The sequence below is a fragment of the Ictalurus punctatus genome, chromosome 23 (assembly GCF_001660625.3).
Source record: "Ictalurus punctatus breed USDA103 chromosome 23, Coco_2.0, whole genome shotgun sequence".
Lineage (NCBI taxonomy): Eukaryota > Metazoa > Chordata > Actinopteri > Siluriformes > Ictaluridae > Ictalurus > Ictalurus punctatus.
Window position 1 is genome coordinate 17,558,369 of NC_030438.2, and position 22,613 is coordinate 17,580,981.

The following is a 22,613-nucleotide window of genomic DNA, read 5'->3' on the forward strand; positions in this document are numbered from 1 at the left end:
AAAGAACAGTAGGGTCCAATTTGATCTATATATATATATATATACACACACACATATATATATCCGTTATATAAAGATATATCAATTACCAGTAAGTCTGCGGTGTTAAGAATCTTGAATCTCGAATATGTCAAGCTAACCAAGGTTTTGTTTTCTCTTGTTTTTTTTGTTTTTTGTTTTAGCAACATTAGGTAAATTCTTCCTCAAGACTCAGTAAATGTTCCAAAACTAAACTTTGTCATAGGTTTTCCCAGGACATTTATGTGCAGACATCTTATTATGATGTTAAATGATATTAGCATGTGTGTATATATATATAAAGTCGTTTCATTACTTCAATAGATTATTGTTGTTGTGTTAGATATGACTCAATACTAATGATGGAAATGTTAAATTCTGGGAATCCTGCTTTCATGTGACAAAATAACTGTCCCTAACCTTTACCTTAAATCACTCATTTATAAGAATCATGTACTGACAGGAAGTATTTGACCTTATCTGTAGTTTTGCCACACTTCTTTCTGTGGTTCCAGTGCCCCTCCCCTCATAGGTTTCTGGGTATTTCCTACTTAACTTTTACTTAAAAGGTGGATAAGATTGAACATAGAACTTGAAACAATTGACGTAGTGTGCACACACGATATTTAGGTCCTCGTATGTTTATGGAACTTTATCGTTTTGCCACCGTGATCTTAAGGATATGTGATTGGTGGTCTCCCGGTACAAAAACACAAATTGATTTCAAATGTGTTTTTAAAAAAATAAATAAATAAATTAGTAGAATGCATTGCACTAAATAAGAAGGCCATTATTGCTCGTATGATGCTTACAATAAACAGAATGCATAGCCTTCTAAAGAGCTGCAAAAACACTAAAGCACACCAAATTCAGACCTTGTGTTTTAACAGATAGCGCAGTTCAAGTCATCGTTTGGCAACCGGAGCCGCCGGGAGCCGAGGGCAATGAGCGTGGTGAGGAATAGCAGTGGAAGAATGGCATCCTGTGTTGGTATGGCAGTGTCCAGTGTCGGTATCCAGGAACTCCGCCTCCGATGTCCTAGCCCATGGCACTCGAGCCGTCACAGGGTGCGCGGCAGCGATACGCAGAGGAGATGCCCACCACTGCTTATCGACACCAGTCCAGACGAACCCGAAAGAAACGCTTTTCCCGGCATTCCTGGGCTCTGCCCGTTGAGTATCTGGGCAAGCGCCGACTGTCTCTTTGAGCTGTGACAGACCTAAGGCGAACACCGAGCTGCTGCCAAGGTGCCCACAATTCGCTACGATTCTCAGGAGCTCAGGAGCCTCGAGGCTTACTGGCCTGTCGAGACGGAAAACTCCCCCTCCTCCCTATATCCTCACGGGAACCTCGGCCAATCCAGAGCGCCTGGCATCGGCCTGATGGCTCCCGGAGTGGTGGCCGGGTTCGATACACATTCACTGAAGGGCTATTTTGTGTCACGGTGCATTCTGGGATACATGAAAGGAATGTTTTCAGGAGGTTGAGGCCAGATCTGCAGCATTCATGTTTCACACCGTACGGATATATAAAGAGCAAACACAAGGGCTCAGTGAATTCAGCTTCACTGTTTCAAAATGAAAGCTTCATTTTCCTAAACCAGGGCCAAGGCTCGTCATATTTCTCTCCTTTATTGACTTTAATAAGTGTAAAGTCACAGATTGGGGGCCATTTCGCATCTGAAGCTAATCTTACTCAATGAATCTGAGACTGGTATGTTTAATATTTGACTAATGACTAATCAGTAGGCTCCAAAATGGTCCAAATGGCCACTTTTAGCATATTTATTCTATAACTTTTATTCTATTCTCTTCTATAATTCTCGCAAGGTCTTGGGTGACGTAAATATTCATGTTTTATGTTATGCGCTTATATAAATTAGACCTGTTCCTGAGGTTGCCTGTTCATGCGCCGTCCTTGCTGAACAGTATTAACCAATACACACTAGGATTGCTCATAGTGAGGATATGAGTGACAAAACTTTTTCTTTTTTTTTTCTCCCCACAAACTCAGGATTTCGTATCGTGTCTTGTGATAAAAAGTTGCCACTTTTCCATTCCAAACATTGTTAAGAACCATTTTCTGAACGAGAAAGGCTCGTTTCTCTCCGAATCTCTGGCTGCTCTGCTCTATCGCTTTTGATTAATATGTGAAGGAAATGCTTCTGAAAGAGATTTATACCCTGGTGCATCTGCAAAATAATCAAATCATTACCAGCTAACGACAGCGAGATGACGGATGATCTGGCGAGTCCTTGAGACTGCTGGGCCTCGTAGCCTCAGAGGGCGCAGTGCCCACCTGTCAAACGCAGGGAAAGGGCTTTAAAGGTGCTCACGGCACTAATACCGATCATCACGAAGGTGTTCCGAAGTGGTACCGATTACAAACGTCTGTCAGGGTCACATGGGGAAAGCGAAACAGAACAGGGGCTCTCTCTTTCCATCGGAAATAAGAGATACCCCGTCGCTTCCAGTCGTGTGCTTGTCAAAAGCAACATGGAATATGAGAGGATTAATGGTTTGGAGTGAGGGAGGTGGGATAAAGTCTTTAACTTAGTCTCTTGACAACATAATTGAAACCCATGGAATTCTTTCTGTACTCAGATGTACGCCTACTTATTAGACGCGTTTCTTTTTTTTTTCTTTCTTTCTTTCTTTTTTTTTTTTTTTTTTTTTACAACACACTAGTGCGGTTAAGTTCTCTATCATTTGAGGTTTGATGGAAAAATCTTTTGAAATTATGGTTCATATAGCACTATAAAAAAAGCTTTCCATTTCTGACCAGCTTTCAAGTAGAACCCTTTTAGAAAGCTGGAACTGTTAACCGCTCTTGAGGAATCCTTTTTTTTTTTTTTTTTTTTTTTTAAATTTTTAAGAGTGTCCGCATCCAGTCTCATCCAACCTGACCTCTACTGGGTAATACCATCCAATCATCCATCCATGCATCCTTCTGTCCATCTATCCATTTTCCATACTGCTTAGCCTACACAGGGTCGCAGGAGGAACCTGGAGCCTATCCCAGAAACTCAGGGCACAAGGCAGGGCACACCCTGGACAGGATGCCAACCCATCGCAGGGCACAATAGCACACTAAGGACAATTTGGAAATGCCAGCGCACGTCTTTGGACTGGGGGAGGAAACTGAAGGACCCGGAGGAAACCCCTGACGCACGGGGAGAACATGCAAACTCCACATACACACACACACACACACAGGGCGGAGTTGGGATTCAAACCCGCAACCCCCTGAGTAATACCAATTTTGTTTCATTTAAGGAGAACAAAATGATTTTAAAAGGTTCCAGGCAATACTGAGGAATAATTATCACGCATGCGATTCTTATACACGACACAAAATATCTGCAAAAACCTAAGAGCCATTTCGTTCGTCTTCGTGAAACTGGAATACCGACGCAATCCACGACTAGCAAACCGACTCGGTAAATAAGCACCATTAGTCGGCTAGGTAATTTGATTCGTCACAACTCCGACCGAGGAAAGATGTGAGCACGTCCTCGTTTTTCCGTTTTTCAGAGAGAACAGTTCTGGTTTTCGGTTTCCGTACGCTCCCGAGGTTCACTCGTTTGCACGGAGAAAGTTCACCTAAATGAATTTGAAGAGAAGCGTAATTAACCACAACGAGAATTTAAAAAAAGTAAAACTCCTTTCATTTCTCTCATTCTTGCTTTTTTACATTTCAAAATCCCCCCAAACAAACAAACAAACAAGAAAAAGATTGCTGCTTCATTCTTCAGTCATGAGTGGGCACTACAGAAATCTGACCACGCCAGGTCACGTGCTTCTTTTTCCTTGCCCTGAGCAACATGAAAAACCCCTGATCTCTAAGATGCTCGAGGATGCAAATTTACAGCGAAATGTACACACCGAACGTTCCGGAGACTCCGCTGTCAACCCAGACAGAGACGTCTCATTTGTTCTGACAAAAAAAAAAAAAAAAGAAAAACGCTTTTCTTTCACAATTGTTAATTACCGAGTCAGGCCTTAAACACTGTGCTCAAGTATTTTGATGGACTTAATGAAGCTCTTTCCTCTCCATCCTCCTTGTCTTCTTCCTCCAAACTCGACCAACACAGGTGTGCCCTGATGCCTACAGATGTTGCCATGGTTACCTCCCTGTGTAATTATCCTGAACAGCTGAACTTGGTTCCTCAACAAAAGGGTAAATATACTGTGTACACATCTATCCTCACCAAAGTATTTCTAATTTCTCATGAGAGAGACAGATAGATAGATAGATAGATAAAGAGAGATAGAGAGAGATAGAGAGAGATAGAGAGAGAGAGAGAGAGAGAGAGAGAGAGAGAGAGAGAAGTGGCTGTGTGATGCGTCCATACTTACAGATCTAGTTATAATGGCAGGCAATTTTCTCACTGGTTTGTTGAAACCCAGCACTGGAATTTTAGGAATTATCGTGCGGTTTTAGGCGCTTTCATTATCTGTGACTAACCTTTAGCTAGGATCTGTTTGGATCAGGTCATAAATCTGCAATAAGCTCTATAAAAAGAGAAGGGAAAAAAAGAGTCCCTGGAAAATCCCTGTGGAAAACAGAATGAAAGAAACTTTGTTAGGGTGAGTATGGGGTGTGCATTATTTACATTCGGGTTTCCGGCTAATTGATTAAAAAAAAAACACACACACACAAATTCCACGACTAAGACTCTTACCGCGAAGGCGACAAGATATTTCGATATGTGGCAAGACACGATTTATAAACATGCCTATTATTATATTTTAGCGTGTCGTATTTTTTCCCCCCCGTGGCGCTGGAGGCCTCTTTAGCAGGATCCGTTAATGACGGCCAGCCGGGCGAGACCGAGTCCTCTCGTAGAGGAATCACAGCAGCGCTTGCTTGACTTCAGATCTGTCTAATCACATCTGTGTAATTAAGTGACGGGTAATGGACTTTCTGAAAATATGATGTCTTGCTGCGATTCGAACATTGTGTTAAGATGCGTGTCAGTGATTTGGAAGAGAGTCGTGAGCAGCGAGGCCTTAAGCGGCACGTTCCTTTCTAACGATTTTTAACAGCAAATCTGTCATTCGGTTTTATTCATACTTAGCTCTTTGTTTCGGCTCTGGTTTGTCTGCTGTGCAACTATCATCAACTTAATACATCCTTCTTAACGTCAAACAGACGATTCGACACGTTAATAAACGACCAGACTGGTTAAGAGGACCGTCTTTAGATCTTGTTTACACGTGTACACGATCGTATTTTAACCACATAGACGTTATCCGATGCCCGTCCGGTCGGACAGACCGGAATGCGATAGCTGTATTGCGTTTTTACATTTCATATTCTTCACACCGTCTTCTAGGGGATCTGATTCGTTTTGGGAATAAGATGGCGTCGTGTTTAAAAGTTGTCAAAGGGATTATTTAAAGGCGCCAACCTCCATCACTGACGGAGCGTACGAGGTTGAGTTTATCGTCAAAGGTAGCTTCGGAGAGACGGATAAAGTGGCGAAAGCGTGCTTTCCGTCGTCGGATGTGGTTTAAGCCGTCGGATACGGTATTAAACCGGGTACAAAAATCGTTCCTCTTTTCACTTTTTACGTGGATAAAATCTGTCTCCGGGTTTAATCAAGAACCATCTCATTTAATCAGATTGATTTCTCATTCTGCATTGGGTGTCAGTGGATCGATCTGCATTGGATGTCGTCTTCTATACCAGTATAACTACTTTAAATGTCCTAATCGTCATAGCAATATATATATATATATTTATTTATTTTAAAAAATGGAGTGGTAAAAGTCGAGCTGCTTTAAAGAAAAAAAAACAAAAAAAACCCAAAAAAACAATTTCATTACTCTTCATTCTTCATGTATTTGAAAACACATTCCTCCGTCAACATCCTCTCGAGGCAGAACTTGGGTGGCATCTCTCTCCGCTCCGCTCTGCTCTAATTAGCCAAAGTGCTTGCGCTCTGAAGCCTGAGGGCTCCAAAGTGTGTAATTGTCAAGCTCACAGTCGGCCCAGACTTGATAAATACATTTTTCAGGCGTCCTCGGCTCGCACGGTGACGGTCGTCTCTTTTTGCGAAACGCTCTCAGGGTCACTTTATTCGCTCTTGAACAAAGTGCCGGTTCCTCGGGGAGATGATGAATGAGGATTAATGGTGCCTCGGCTGGACGGCGAGCGCGTTTAATACGACGGAACGTACTCAAAGGCCTCTCTGTTAGCACAAATATACCTGTGGAAGGGGTAGGGGTTGGAGGGGTGGTGGGGGAGGGGGTGTTGAGTAGGAGAGAGGTGAGAGTGAGGATAAGAGAGCGAGACAGAGAGAGAGAGAAAGAAAGGAAACCTTGCTTCAAATGATTCACACACAACCTGTGGCCACTGACAAACTTTGGTTGTACCCTTTATGAGTATGCTGGGAGTGTGTAGGCACATGTGCAATAACTCACGCATGAATTCATAACCAAATCGTAAAACACATTCCATTAATACACGCGATGCCCGACTCGTCGCCAGAGGCTTCCTTTTTTTTTTTTAGACAAATTGCCCAATATTGTAAATAAGGCCTGTAATTAAAACGGGCCCAGCTTGATGAGAACAAGGTGAGCTGTGTCTCATTGCTGTTCGTTGTAAACATTAATTTCAGGGCGCTGTACTCTTTTTAATCTGCTCTCGTTTGCCAGGAGATCTAAAAAAAAAAAAAAAAAAAAAAAACCGTCTGGGATGAAAGTTGTGCCACGGTGCCATAGATCTGGTTTTGGTCTCCGTTCTTCGCCGCTATCGATTTCGACGTAGCTGTTTCCCTCAAGGTTACACATATGAGCTGCATCGGGGAAAGTGCAACGCTGTCGACGTGATTAAGTATACTTCCTGTCTCAGACACCCACACGAGCACTTTGACACCCACAACGGTCTACTCGACTACTACAACAACAACAACGACGACAGGGTGCGTCACTGATGTAACGAATGCCTCCTTACTTACTGCCTGCTCATCTTTGTACTGTGTTATTGTTCAGTAGGGTTTACTACAGCAAAACTATAGCAATTCAACTATTATTATTGTTGTTATTGTTATTGAAATTATTGCTAGGAGAAGGGGAAGTATTACCATATCATGATTAGAATATTATTACAATCATTGTTGTTGTATAACAAAAAAGTTAAACCGATTAGTGTTAAAGGGCTAAAGTCAGGAAATTCGATGGAAGGTAGCGGAAGTTAGCTGAAGGTAGCTGTTATGAAACTTTAAACAAATACAAACCTTCTCGAAAGCCACGCCTCCACCCCAGAAATGCTGCCTAAGCGAGAACTGAATGACCTAATCGCGATTTTTTTTTTTTTTTTTTTTAAATCTTGTTTACAGAGGCTGGGGATGAAGCAGAAACCCAAGTTTCCCCTCCGAGCTTTCTGCGAATTAGAATAAACAAAGAGGTAGGATTTTGTTTGATTCCACGTAAATAAAGCCGTAGGAAAGTTAACCACAGCCCTAACCATGACATTAACATGTTGAGTAGCGCGAATTGTTACAAAATTCCAGGTTTCACACCATATATTTATATATATATATATATATATATATATATATATATATATATATATATATATATATATATTTTTATTGAACTTTGAGATGAACTTATATATATATATATATATATATATATATATATATATATATATATATATATATATATATATATATGAAAATTACTGAAAAAAAAAGGTTCTGATGCCGAAGTCACCTTTAATTTAATTGTTAGTGATCTTTTATTAATATATTTTTGTTTTAGTTGGTGTAATTTTTACCTAGATTCTAACACATTTACTGAGAGAGAGAGAGAGAGAGAGAGAGAGAGAGAGAGAGAGAGAGAGAGAACAACATGAAGACAAGGAACAATTTTACTATTTAATCGCTTTGTGAAATCTATATAATTGTAAAAATACATTGTTTAATACTTTTCTCATCCACATCCAACCATGCATTATTCAATTGTTTTGGAGCAACCTGACATAAATGTAAGTCCTGCTATACAAGATCAATTCTTTCTTTTTTCTCTCTCTTTTTTTTTTTTTTTGATGAAGCTCCACGATGCTACTGGAGGTGTGAAGCTCTAAAATCATGGGTTTCTAAACTGACTGGTTTCTAGAATGGCACTAGGGATCGAAATTAAGATCAAGCTTTACGTGCACATGAGCAGGACAAGCAAAATGTTAAGACATCTGAGACAGAAACCTTGAACTTCCGGTCCAAATCAGGGGTTGTGAAACTTTCTGCAGGTTCTTCTGCAGTCTTTCTGCAGCCACAGCTTTTTACACCTTTAGAGAAGAAGAAAGAAAAATCCAGACCCCTCACTACAGATTTGGTTTAAATGAATTATGCGGCAGATTATTTATATTTAATATTTATATATGAAGGATATTCTGGTTATTTATTGCAGCTCTTGAAACATGGTCCAAATTGACACTTATAGGCTTTATTATTGTTATTATTATTATTATTATTATTATTTTAAACCCTGTTTGATCAGTCAAATATGGTTGGTCTGATCAAGGGAACATGTTTTGTACATTTAGTATGTATTTTGTACCTAGTAAGGTGCAGCAAAGTGTTTTAATTAACTTTTAGGGTAAAGGTGGAACTTACATAATTTTTAAAAAGATATAGTAAAACTACAAAAAAAAAACAAAAAAAAAACAAACAATGCATGACTGTAGTGATAACAGTTTTATTTCTGCAAGAGTGTAAGAACTTATTAATGATTAATACAGCTTTGAATCTGGTAGTTTGTGGTTTATTCAACTGGTTTAACAAATTTAACTGGAGGGGAAAAAATAAAAACAAGTCGTCGTCGTCGTCGTCCCTCCCATAGCCCTCAGCCCCTTCAGTACCTCACAGCCCCTCATTTTAAGATCCCCTGGTCTAAATGCTCGTACGCCGCCCTCTTGTGGCCACGATCGGAATCGCAGCTACAACACAACATCATAATGATCCAAACCCAGCAAAAGCTCTCCAGCCAAAGTCAACATGGATCTGCATGCGTGCTGAGCTTTTTAACTATCTCACCTTTCTTCTTCCTTATTACTACTGCTCACACCTGGAGCACATGAACTGAAATTAACACGACGCAGTGATTCATGCAAATCGAAAACACACCCACACCAAATGAAACAGTTTCTGGCTTTTGTGGAGCCCCAAAACCACGACTTTTTCTGAGAAATGACTGCGACCTGACGAGAACAACTAACGACACACCATCAGATATGTATTAATGAGCATCATTAGCACCTTTTCACACAGAGAGTGTTAAAAAAATTAAAAAAAAAAAAAAAAAAATTAAAAAAAAAAAAAAAAAGACAAAACAAAAAAAACCCCTGATCTTTATCACGTTTAGATATTAAACAGCGTTCCATATTTCCACAGAGGAAAGGTTTCACGTGTTATTAAAAACAAAACATTTTTTTTTTTTTTAGTGACCTAGATAGCCGAACACAATTAGTGGGCATGTTTCACACCTTCATTACACTTTGTTTCCGCAGGATGAACCCAAGCATGGGTTCCAAAAACCCGTTTTTTAGTTACAGTAACCGGAAATGGTTTTTAAAAAAAAAAAAAAAAACACCTCTGCACAGACCCTCCATCTTACACCGCATACTACTGTACTAAACAGTGCCTCAAAACACTCCACCTAACAGCACTTAACTCTTAAGGACATTTGACGATTTTACTATGTTGCATAGCATTTATTATTATTATTATTATTATTGTTATTATTATTATTATTATTATTGTTGTTGTTTTGTTGTTGTTGTTGTTGTTTTTAATTAACGGATCAACAGCAACAAGTGCAATATCGTTGATCTGATTTAGATTAAGTCTGGATCTCTTGCGTCACTATACAACCTCTGACATCATTAATAACACTGAAGTACAATTTAATAAAAAAAATTTTTTTAAAAAAGAGGAAAGTTGATAATAAAGTATAAATACTTATAATACAATATAATACTTCTGTGCTTATCTGGAGTGTAATCTCTATAGCACTCTATTCCAGTCATCTGTTTTGAAGCAAAATATTAAAAGCTCCACTATTTGGGAGGAGGGTATGAAGAAAAGAGTGAAGCGTGACACACAATTATGGAAAAAGGAGAAGATTTAACATCGAGGAAATGTTTGTGCATGGGAGAATTTCTCAGAGATGATACAGACACAACTAGTGTGTTATTCCGCTTTACAGACTTAAAGGAAAATACCAGTGCTCCCTGTGCAGTGCACACGCTATGCGAGGGGAAAAACAAGAACATCTAAAATAAAGAATTATTTGTTTAAAAAACAAAAACACCTCATGCACTGGATGATATAAAAAATCCTGGGGGTGGGGTGGGGTGGGGTGGGTGAAGCAAAGGTATAAAAACGCAAAAACATGAAGGAAATCATGTCACGTGCAGTAAATATGATATTTTCCACGTGCGTTAAATTATATATTTAAAAAAAAATTTTTTTTAATTATTATTGTTATATCGGATTTCTCTTTTTGCGCATTGCGCATTCAGAATATCTGCCTCCAGCACCTCGGTCCTCAGACTCAAAGACTCAAAAGCATTTCTCTATAGATTATTTGCCTAAGAGTCATAATACCTTGTGGTTTAAAGTCCTGCTGCAGCGCCGACGCGCGCAAAAACAAGTCGGTTAGGGGTGCTGGAGCTCGAACCAAACCCTGCTGCATCATTTCTCCTAAAACTGGACTCGAACCACTTTATAAATTAGAGCTCAGCGTGAAAGTTTGATCCATATTTCCTGCACAAAATATGAACAATGAGTGAGCTTAACCATCATCAAGAGCCAAGAAATTCCTGCACGGGTTTGTTTACTTACTTACTTACTTACTTACTTACTTAAATTTGCGTCTTTAAGAGGATGCCTTTAAATCAACGCTGATTCACATCATATTGATGGAAAGACTGGCAGTGAGGAACGTGCATTCTGCAAGAGATTCAAATCCCATTTTATGAAATGCAATTCATTAAAATAAATAAATAAATAAATAAATAAATAAATATAAGAAGTGCTAATAAAACTTTTAATAATAAAATGCGCATTCTTAAAAAATAAAAAAAATTACACACACACACACACACATATATATATATATATATATATATATATATATATATATATATATATATATATATATATATATGAATTCTAGCCTATATATATCATATTATATTGCAGGTCTTACTAACTCATACCCCCCTGAGACCATGTGTCCATGTGTTATATTCATGTCACATTTACCTGCTTTGGAAAGTAAAGTTGCAACTCGTACATCACATCGTGTGATTCGTGTGATGCTGTGTGAAAATGAAAAAGGGGGGGGGAAGCTTTTTTTTTTTCTTTCTCATGTTCATATGGGACAGTTGCAACTGTTAAAGTTGTTGATCGCAGGCTTTAAAAAAAAAATAAAAAATTCTCGCGGCTTTATTTTTCCTGACATTTAAACGTGGCGTGTGTAAAACATGAAGAGAGAGAGAGAGAGAGAGAGAGAGAGAGAGAGAGAGAGAGAGAAGGGAGGGAGGGGAGGAAGGGGTGTGAATGCTGTTTTTCCCTGGAGAGAACACGGAGGAGGAGAGGAGAGGAGAGGAGAGAATCACAAGCGGCCCGGGAGAGGGTGCGAGCCCCAAACTCGACTGGCGAATCATCAGAGAGGCAAAGAGGGGCGGATCCGTTTACCTGCCTCCCTCATCCACCAGCAGCACCACCTCCTCCTCCTCCTCCTCTTTCTCTCACTCTGTCTCTCTCATACGGCCCGTCCTCCTCCTCCTCCTCACAAGCTCCATCCCGGCCCGTGCGTGCGCTCTCTCCGCGCCGTGCGTTCTCTCTGCGTCGCGCCGTGCGCTCCCGACTTCAACAACGCTTCCGTGCTTTAGTCTTTAGAGTGCGAGTGAGTGTGTGTGTGTGTGAGTGAGTGTGTGTGTGTGTGAGAGAGAGCGTGTGAGTGTGTTTGACAGTCCTAGCACGTCTGCGACTCCGGATCTCTCCAGGTCTCACCAAGTGCTTGAGCTTTTTCCTCAACTTTGGATGGGAAACGCGCGGCTCAACGGGGATCGCTGACTAAGGTACCGGTTCCTTTCCCTTTTCCCCTCGTTTTTCTCAACATGGCAACACCACCTGCTCAGATAACATGCTTTATTACATTATTGAGGACTCTATCAGAACCAGTTTGCTCTCCAGTTTCATCACTGATCTCTAAAATAATAATAATAATAATAATAATAATAATAATAATATTAATAATGCGCAGAAGATTACGCAGAGCGATACTACTACTACTACTACTATTATTATTATTATTATTATTATTGTTATTATTAATAACCATAATACTAATACTGATAATAAATCCCAGTTATGAATAATGCAAACAAATTGCTCTACAGTTCTGTAAACCTGGTGCTAAAAGTTCAGGGCATTTAATAGTTCCCACTTTATCCTCTCCAACATAATTAACATCCATCACTAATAATAATAATAATAATTGATCGTTAATGTAACTTGTGTGTATACACTGATGACACAGGTGGGATTTTTCCTGCGTCGGAGATTCTGTGTATGTACTGTAGTGTCAACATTTCTTTCCTTAAGGTGAAGATCTTGTGTGAGCCTAGCACAGAGACAGCAGGCTATTTTTGTCTCACAAACCTGAATCACTTTTGGGACTGTCAGCATCCAGATGCACAGTCCTGCTTGTTAACAAGATCTTTATTCACTCTAAATTAGATCTAATGCTCCTCAGCCATCAAAAGCATGTGATTTTGTTCCAAAATACACTCCGGTTTAAAAAGAAAGAATGAAATTCAATAAAATAACGTAAAAAAAAAACAACACACACACACACGTAAGAAAGAACGCACATTTTCACCTGATTGTGGATTGCGAAATGTGCGAAAATAGAATCTCATGATGTCGGACTGGGCAAGACTGGAAGGACTCGAGCTCATTCCTTGCTGAGCTTCTCAGTCCTCGCACGTCTTTAAAGCGCGTCCGTTGACCTCGCTGAACTTTTTCGACCGCAGCTTTAATAATCGTGTCACCCATGTGCTCCCACACTCGTATTTTTTTCTCTCTTTTTTTTTTTTTTAGAATAGACGTCTAAACGTGGCTTATTCTTAGATCGATTTCTATGCACTGTAAATGCGTAATCATCTCACGACTCCACCGAGTCATTTCGGTTTACCCTTTCACATCTTATTTTTTGTTTCAGAGGCAGTTGCTCTGAAGAGTATTTTGCTCTCCTTTGCAGAGCTCTTTTGTAATGATTGTGGCTTATCTGGTCACTATTTCGCAGAACAGAGCCACAGAGCTTTTCCTGTCACTCTCACTGGCAGTTCTTGTAAACGCAGGTTTAAGATCAAAGACTCTTATTCTGAACGTTAATTCCCCTCAACTGCTCTTACAAGCCCTTCTCTATTCCATTTGTTCATGTGAAACTGGCTGGCTCGGCTCGTTCACAAGGTTAAGGCTTTTTTTATCGGTACGACTTAACCCTGTTTTCACACTCGCGACGTAATCGTTACAGTGACAGCCGAGAGAGATAGCCGTCTCGTCGATTCACTTATGAAAGAAAAAAAAAAACCCTGAATTGAACTTGGGTTCTCACAAAGGAGGATATTTAGGCTCGAATAGAGTGTGTGGTGTGTTGAAGATTCGTTCACTCTTCACCCTGAAGTCCAAAGGAACCGTTCCTAGCGCTCACGGTCCGAAACATAACGTAAACCTTTATTTATTTATTTTTTTAAGCGGGTTAATGATGTGACTCGGCGATTGTTTGTCTCGGGAAGTATTTCATTCGAGTGCACGGCTGTAGTGGTGTAATATCTTCAACCCTCGGCCTTCAGGATGTGCGTGCATGCTTAGGGCACATATAGGTCAGTATGAAGTGAAGTGAAAGTAGTGCACGTCAAAGCCTCGCTACGGTTTGCAGGAAGTCGAGTGGGTACAGAGGCACTTCAGAAACGAGCTCGCGACGAGTCCGTATCACGTTCCGTCTTAATTGGTTCACAGTTTGTCGGAGAGCAAGACCAAGAACAAGAGCCAAACCGGAGCCTCAGCGCTCGAGTCGGATCAACTTGACTTGTAAAAAGTAGCACAGAGAGAGAGAGAGAGAGAAGAAGAAGACCGTGTGTGTGTGTGAGAGAGAGAGAGAGAGAGAGAGAGAGAGGAACAACATTTACCCTCCGACCCTCTGAGACCAATTAACCCGCACGTCGCTTCAGCGGCTTGCAAAAGCACCTCGGAGCATAATCAAAGCAGCCCATCGCCGGTGAATCATTTCTGTTCCCGTCACACCTGCTTTGTCATTTTTTTTCTTTATATAAACGACGAGCATCGAGTAGTGCACGCTTTCAGAGTCAGGAGCGGGGGGAAGAAAAAAAAAAGCGCGCCCCTGCGACCGTCCCGGTCGGTCTGTGTGTTCGGAGCTCGCGAAGGCTCCAAAGATATGTGCGGTAAAACCATTCATCGCCCAACATAATGAACGCTGCAGTGAAATAACAGCTCAGCAAAGAGTGAAATTATACTTGCGGTCTGAGCTCGGTAAATACCTGTTTAGCTGCCAGCGCATGTGTTTATTAGACTGTCGCCAGTAAGGTGCCTGTCTCTTTCTTTTTTTCGACTGTTGTGGCGGTTTACAGATTTCACTTCTTTTTTTTCTTTTTTTTTTCTTTTCCCTCTCCTCAAAACTGCACTCATACATTTCCTAATATAGATGAGAGTTAATAACGGTTCAGACTTTATGATGACAGGTTGGGAAGAAGAAGAAGGAAAAAAAAAAAAAAAGGGGGGGGAGATAATAATGAATGGTGTCTTAATAGGGATTGTTTGCGCATTCCTGGGCTCACAGTCAAAAATGTGAAAAAACAAAACCAAACAAAACAAAAAAAAATTTTTAAACCGACAAAAACTGCCAATTACAGTCACAGGCGTGTTGTCATGTGCGGTTCTTTTCAGGCGTGCGGTTCCCAACTTTCTGCCTTGCCAGAACTTGTCTCCAGCTTGGGTTTTTTAAAAAATATTTTCAAAGCGAAGGCCTGTGTTCAAACCCGCGTCCCTTTTCATATGCAGAATGGCCCGGTCCGGGACGGTAAAAATAAATAAATAAATAAAATCAAATAAATAAATAAATAAAACCGCGTCATGTCGATTTCGCCATGGTCCGACTCGACGGAGCGCGTGCGAAATCAGAACAGCGACGTTATCACGGCACACAGCGGCGTCCCTAATAGAATTTAGAGCACGCGCTCAGCTCGGCTCGGCTCGGCGAGAACCTTCGACTCCTTGCGACCTAAATTTAGTCTGCGCGTACGGTTGTCTCTTATTTATTTATTTTTTTGTGATGCTCGTCGTTATCCGATCTGTGTAGGTTTTCTCAGATCCTTTGTTCTGGTGAAGCGACAGAAAGAAAAAGGAGTGACGGATGTGCGCGCTGAAAAAGATCAGGTTGTTTAATACCCACCCACATGTTCCAAAGACACAATTTAGAACAATATTCGCTTTTATAACACACACACACACACACACACACACACACACTCTCGAAGGCAGATTTAGAGAGACGCAGTGAGATTAGCAGTGAAGTCTAATTCAGATCTTCGTCGCTTTGATCAGTGAAAGAAAAAAAAAAGGGAAGACAAAAGAAGCAGTGTCGATGATAAAACACTAAGGCCTGTGAGACGGACGCTCGGAGTTTACGCTTCTCGCACTTTAACAAAACACACACACACACACACTCTTACTCGTCTTTCCACTACGATCTTTCTGAGGATCTCTCTCACACTCCCTCACACTCACTCACACACACACAGCCTTGTCTCTCTTCCTCTATTAATGGTGGATGTGTCGCGATCCACGAGGCAGAAATTAGAGGCCTAATGATGCGAGCATGTGATAGCAGACCACGGCAGTGACACAAAAGTCATTTCCGAGGCCGAGGAAAGTGGCGTCGGCCGATCGTTCGCTGACTAATTCGTTTCGTAATTTGATACAAGCAGGAAGAATAAACAAAGCCATCTTTTCCTTCCGTCAGTCACTCGTCTCTCACTGTGCTCCGAGGCGAGGGAGAAAGGGTTTTAGATCGTTAATACGGGTTACTGTAAGAGCTTTAGTGGGGAAAATAGCGGGCTTTTTGTGGTTCAGATGTTTAGCCTTGGAGGCATCACCGCTGCCGCCAGACCTCGGGACAGTGCTCTGCCTTAAACTACTCACCACAGACACACACACACACACACACACACACACACGCACATACACTGGCACACGTTTAGGCCTTAAAAAGCCACAGGGGGATTTTTTACAGTGCACACCTCATCACAGGCTTAACCAGGGAATGTCTCTGAAAAGAGACATCTAAGACAGACAGAAAGAGAGAGAGAGAGAGAGAGAGAGAGAGAGAGAGAGAGAGAGAGAGAGATATGCAATTGCATAATGCCTACTGTATTTACTGCTATATTGTATAATCATATCAGTTTGAAATTCTTAATAAATCATAATAATCATTATTACACAAACTGACGCCTGTGCTCTTCGATACCACCGGATTCGAACAATAAATCAGCGATATCCTTTAATACACTAATATTACATGGTTATTACGGCGTAATATTATTATTAAGCGCTTAACAACCACTATATGTGACTCTCAATTCAGACGATCCTACACGGACTCGGGACGTCATAGGGTCATTTTCACTGCACGACACTACATCCCTGCGTTCCGTGACAACCCCTAATCCGACGTGCAGGCCTGGTCGTTCTGGACGCTAATTCGTCTGAAACGAAGCCGAGCAGTGTCTCCGGCGTCGCGAGATACTCTGTACTTTGCGGAAGCCCTTCCCTTGAGCGGTGGCGTACCGAGCCGTCTCCGAGCGAGCGGAGTGGGCAGTGATGACTCTACCCCATGCTGGCTGCATTATCAAACTGCCAAGATACACTTGGCCCTGATTTATAACGCGAGCTTCAATAATCACGTTAATGCACAGCTACCGTCGCAGAACTGGCGAACGCCAAGACAAAACAACGCCCACGCCGCGTAGCGATCAGAACAGCGTCGGTGAGAGAAGGGTCTGGAGGAGAAAACAACAACAACAACAACAAAATGTTTTCCACTGCGTGAGCCACTGATTCTTCTGTGCATCTAGGCAAACTTTACAGGCACAGTCCTGAATATTCAGACATTTCCCTAATCACGTGAGTCCAGACTTTTGGATTTAAAACCTCTACGGTAGAGTTAGGGTTGAATTACTCAGCCTTATTTATTTATTTATTTATTTGTGTATTTATTTATTTATTTCACCACGTACTATTTCCATTAACCACCTCAGATCTCGAGCTACAGTCTAGCGAACGATAACAGACGTCGGAAAAAAGGAACGTGAAATGACGTTGTGGCTCCGGCGCGAAAAAAAAAACCAAAACAAGGATGCACGTCGACTTTACACGTCGAATAATCGAGATAATCGAGTACATTTGAATAAGAACATATGTTCACGTCACATTTTACATCATGCTGAGCTCCCTGTACGTCCAAGACTATATATATATATATATATATATATAAAACCCGTATTACAAAAAACGTATTACAGCATAACAACTAAATAACTAAATAACTCTTTAAAAAAAAAAAAAAAACCCAAACAAACAAAAGTATCAACTTGACAAATCATACTACGTTGTTTTGTTGTTGTTTTTTTTACCTTTTTACATGGGAAGTTTTTATACCACATAATTGAGCGTTTAATAATAATCATGGCCGATCAAATCATCACTGAAGCTCCATGCCCTTCCGGATGTCAGAGAGGGCACTGTTGGTGTGTGTGTGTGTGTGTGTGTGTGTGTGTGTGTGTGTGTGTGTGTGTGTGAGTGCCAGAGTGCTTGGCACTGTCAGCACCTGTTGGCAGAGCGAGGCCCCTCTTGGCAGTGTCTCGCTCTCAGACGGCCACGACGGACATTAAAGCCTCCGTGGTGCATTTCAACATGGCCGCCGTCTCCTTTAACACCTCCTCATGGGCTTAGCACATAAAGGGACTATGACAGAGAAATAAGAGAGATACAAGACAAATTGCACAAGTGAATACTACCATGTGAATACGCAACATGGCAGAAATGACCGGAACACTCTGAAACAGTATTTCAAGCACCACAGCGGATACACGATATTGTATTGTATACTATTACAGCGCTCAATAACAAGATCGGTGCACGTAGTTACCGCAAAATACGTCCACATATGGTCAATAACCTCGATACGTCAAGGTCGCGGAATACGACCGCGTACGTTCGGATTTTTAGGCCGGAGATCAAATACAGGCGGATTAACGTTTAGCGTTAAAAAAAAAGGAAGAATTTAAATTAAAATAAATAATAATAACTTTTGGGAAATTTCTGTGAATGTTCTGTACATTTCAGAATGCTTAGAGCTGGAACACGCGCGTATGGAAACCCAAAATTAGATCAACGTTTTCTACTAAAGAAAGCTGTTTCGCAAGACATGATTGATCTGCTTTCTCACATGCATTTGATTCTAAGGTAAAAACAAAAAAACAAAAAAAAAACAAAAACAACAACACAGAGTATCTATAAAATATGCTTAATGCACACAATTCCAGGAGTGTTACACAGACTTTACATCCACTTACTGCAACACGTCCAAACAAATAAAACCGACAGCTTTGGAGGGGGGAGGGGGGGGGGGGTTTGCAGAAATGCTTCAGGATGCTGAGACAAACCTTTAAATGGAGTTGGTTTGCTCTTATATAGTAGTGCAGACTTCAAACAAGGTCTTTGAAAGGTTTGCTGGTGCTAATTATGGTCCTGTGCTTGAGATCTTGTGGGCCTGTTTTCACCGTGGCCTGGTATCCTGACTGGCTCTGACTGTTTACACTATCACCTCGTTGGGGTATTGTTTCTGCTCCACACACACACACACACACACACACACACACACACTCAGAGCTAGTTCTGCTACACCACCCACGCGCCGGTCTTTACAAGAGCTCTGGCATCCCCAGAGAGTCAGCGTGAGCTTCGTGCAAATTTGTCAGCGCCGGAAAGGCCTCTTATTTTCAGCAGCAAAAAGGTCAAGCACGAGAGAGAGAGAGTGTGAGAGAGAGAGAGAGAGAGAGAGAGTGAGAGAGAGAGACAGAGCGAGAGAGATGAATGTGGCTCAGAATTGTTACATCACTAGGGCGAGAGCTGCTCTTCAGCGTTTATCACATCGCACTTCACGCCTCACAACAGTGCTGCGGTTTTACAGATTGCAATTTCATAAGAAACTGACCAGCTTTTGCAGAATATCAGCGTCGCATACAAGCGTACAAGTTTCCTGCCTCGCCAGGTTGCATACATATTACAGCTACAAAATAAACCCTTTCTATACCTTTGTTCCTTTTCAGAAGAATCGTCCATTGTAATAGTATGGGCCTGAATTTACTGAAGCGTGACACAAACTTTGACACACTTCCACAAGTAGCCAGGAAGCCAATGTGCAATGATGTATAATGATGTAATAAATATTTACTAATGACATTTTTATTACAACAAAAGTCATATTGAGTGCAATAAACAGACAGAATAGAGATATTAGAGGTGTGTGTGTGTGTGTGTGTGTGTGTGTGTGTTATTGACAAATTATAGGCTAAGTTATTGACAAATGCAAACCCACCCACACACATGGATAAAAATATATCTCTGATATAAGGTATTATTAAAGTCTCACCCTCAATCAGCTGAAGTGTATCTGTCTCACGTTATCAGACATATTCTCCTCCACTTATCTCGCTCTCGTTTCTTTTCTTTTCTTTTTTTTTTTTGCATAAGGAAATGTTCCCATGCAAAAGGTTATGATGATCTGCTCGGATTTGCAGATAAAGTCATGCCAGGCTCGTGTTACGCTCACCAACTTATCAGAATGAAAAGTAAACACCACACAAGCGGCTGCATCGCTATTAAAATCAGCAGCTGCTGCAAACAATAGGTCATTAGAGTTTGCGCTCGTGGAGCCGGTGTGGAAGTGGACTACAGTCGGTGCTGAGACCAGAACAGCAACAGCGACCCGACCAGCACCGCTCGAGTCAGTGCACGCGCCTCGTTTATGTGCGTTTTCTTCTTTTATTTGTGCGTTATTTACCTGCTGATTTCCTTTCCTCCCCCCACCTCACCCCTAACAACACCACCCCCCCTTCCACCTTCTGCATAATCCTATCCGAATGCGGTCCAGGCCAATTATCACTCGTGCGCGCGCGCGCGTGCACACTCCGGTTCGCGTGCACGCGCGCTCCGGTAATAACCGAGCGGGTCGCTTCACGCGCATCAAAGCCGATTAAAGAATTCCTGCGCGCGCCGCCAGAAAATCACGCGCATTCTTCTTCTTGTTCTTTAAAAAAAAAATGTATTTATTTTTTAAATGATCATTATTATTTAATTTTTTATTTTATTTTTACTTTTCATTTTCGCTCCGGCCCGAGCGCTGCGAAATCCCGCCTCAAACCGGCCCGTTTTCGGAGGGGTGGTGGAGGGGGAAGGGGGTGGGGGGTGTTGAAGCAGAGGGTTGGGGTAGTAGAGGTGGGGTGGGGGAGAGGTTGGTTTATTTTCTTTCTGCCATGAGGAGAAAGAAGGCGAGCAGCGCGTGCAGCACCGAGCGAAGGGGGGAGTGATGAGTCAATGCAACTCAGGGTTTAATGGGGAGAGAGAGAGATAGCGCGCGCGCACGAGAGAGAGAGAGCGAGAGAGAGAGAGAGAGAGAGAGAGAAAAGGGGGAGCTCGCAGAAAAAAAAGGGGAAGCTGTCATGCGTCTGTAGCGCGCCTTCATTCGACGCCGGAAAGTGAATCGCAAGTGTATCCGAGCACACACGCGCGCGCGCGCACACACACACACACATACGCACGCACGCGCCGCGGTGTCTGATGAAAATAAAAGAAGAAGCCTCTCCGGTTTTGTCCGCTTCGTCGCTTTCCATCCGGACCAGGGAGGAAGAGAAGAGAGGAGAGGAAGAGAGGAGAGGAGAGGAAGAGAGGCGAAGCGCCGCCCGCTGTTCCGCGTCGTTTCTCCGCGCTGCTCTCCCGGTTTTACGAGCATGTTCGCGAATCCGTGAGTCGCCATGCCCTTCGCGTCTACTTCGTTTCCGAATTCGTTCCCGGCGCCGCGCTCGTTCTTTCGGTCGCTTGTCCGCGATCAACACGCGCTGCACCGACACGAGCAGCCCGTAAAACTCGCCTGAACTCGGGGCAGAGCAGAGAGCTCGAGCCCGCTCGCTGTTTCGCTCCCCGCGCGCACGTTATAATTCACGACATATTTTCATAACCTCGTCTTCCATCATCTTAACTTCAACCCACCCGAGTTTGATTCTCTTTCTTTCTTTTTTCTTCTTCTTCTTGTTTAAAAAAAAAAAGAAGCGCGTGTGCTTTTTTAATGTTATATATATATATATATACATACATACATATATTTTTAAATTGATCCCCACCCCGACATGTCCACGTCCATAACGCGCTCGTGCAAAGCCGATTGATCATTAATTCTCGTGTCGGCGCGAGCGAAGGAAGGGAAGGCTGTAAAGTTTTGCTCGGACTCTCCAAACTCCAGTCCCTTTATGAGCTTACCAGTTTGGACGTGGTGACTTCCAGGTGTGTTTTAATCTCTTCTGCATGACTGTCTGCTCACATGATCTCACATAACAAGTAACAAGCTGCTGTGGATGATTTATTTATTGCTTCTTAATGTTGTTGTTGTTGTTGTTGTTGTTGTTTTCTCCCCTTTGGTTGTTCCTTTGAATTCTGAAATGAAAGCACTTCTCAGGTGATTGGCTGTGCGTTTACACTTGTGCAAGATAAATCTCTAATTTAGCAGTGTTGTAAAGTTTAGAACAAGTTATGTTCCCCCCCCCACCTTGCACTCTTCTGATCTATTACTTAATGTCTTGCCTTACTGTATAAATGACCATGTTGGATATTTTAAACCGTGCACGCCCCAAACAAAACAACAGAAACACACCAGCTAGATGCAAGACTAATCCAGATCAGGATTATATGCAATATTGTGTTACATCTCGTGCAGTTTATTAACACACACCCCTATACAAGTGTACACCCTTTTGCATTAATTTTTTTTTTTTATTATTATTTATTATTATTTTCACCCATTAATGCAGTCATGCACAGTAGATGAACCTTATTCCGCATGAACTCACTAGAATTTATTGCTTTAATATATTATATGAGCTGTAACGTTTGGCTCGAGCTTCTTAATAGACCCTGTATTTTTTATTTTACTTAAAAAAAAAAAAAAAAAAAAATATATATATATATATATATATATATATATATATATTTATTTTAGTTCGGGGTGGCTTTAAAGATGCTCTTTGAAAGCAATCTGCGTACCACATTTTGTGGTGATTTTGTTTTTGAAATAGAGAGGGGGGGAAAGTTGACGATGCTTTCGGAGCAACATAACCAAAAAAAGAAAAAGAAATGCTCAAGCTGACTTCTGGAGAAGAGAGAGAGAACGAGAGAGAGAGAGAGAGAGAGAGAGAACGAGAGAGAGAGAGAGGGGGAGAGA

At 41.6% G+C, this 22,613-nt stretch overlaps 1 protein-coding gene across 14 annotated transcripts in view; it reads left to right on the plus strand.

Annotated features, from left to right (window-relative positions):
• The first annotated feature begins 11,671 nt into the window (after window positions 1-11,671).
• LOC108256553 (DNA-binding protein SATB1) overlaps window positions 11,672-22,613 on the plus strand; it is a 56,841-nt gene continuing 45,899 nt past the window's right edge. For 3 of the 14 annotated variants that reach the window (XM_017453545.3, XM_017453546.3, XM_053674864.1), the window contains exon 1: window positions 11,686-12,117. The gene's annotated coding sequence lies outside the window, so the exon portion shown is untranslated. Of the gene's footprint in view, window positions 12,118-20,665; window positions 21,680-22,613 lie in introns of those variants that run through there. The other 11 variants (XM_017453541.3, XM_047150126.2, XM_047150125.2 and 8 more) reach the window with 9 other exon arrangements.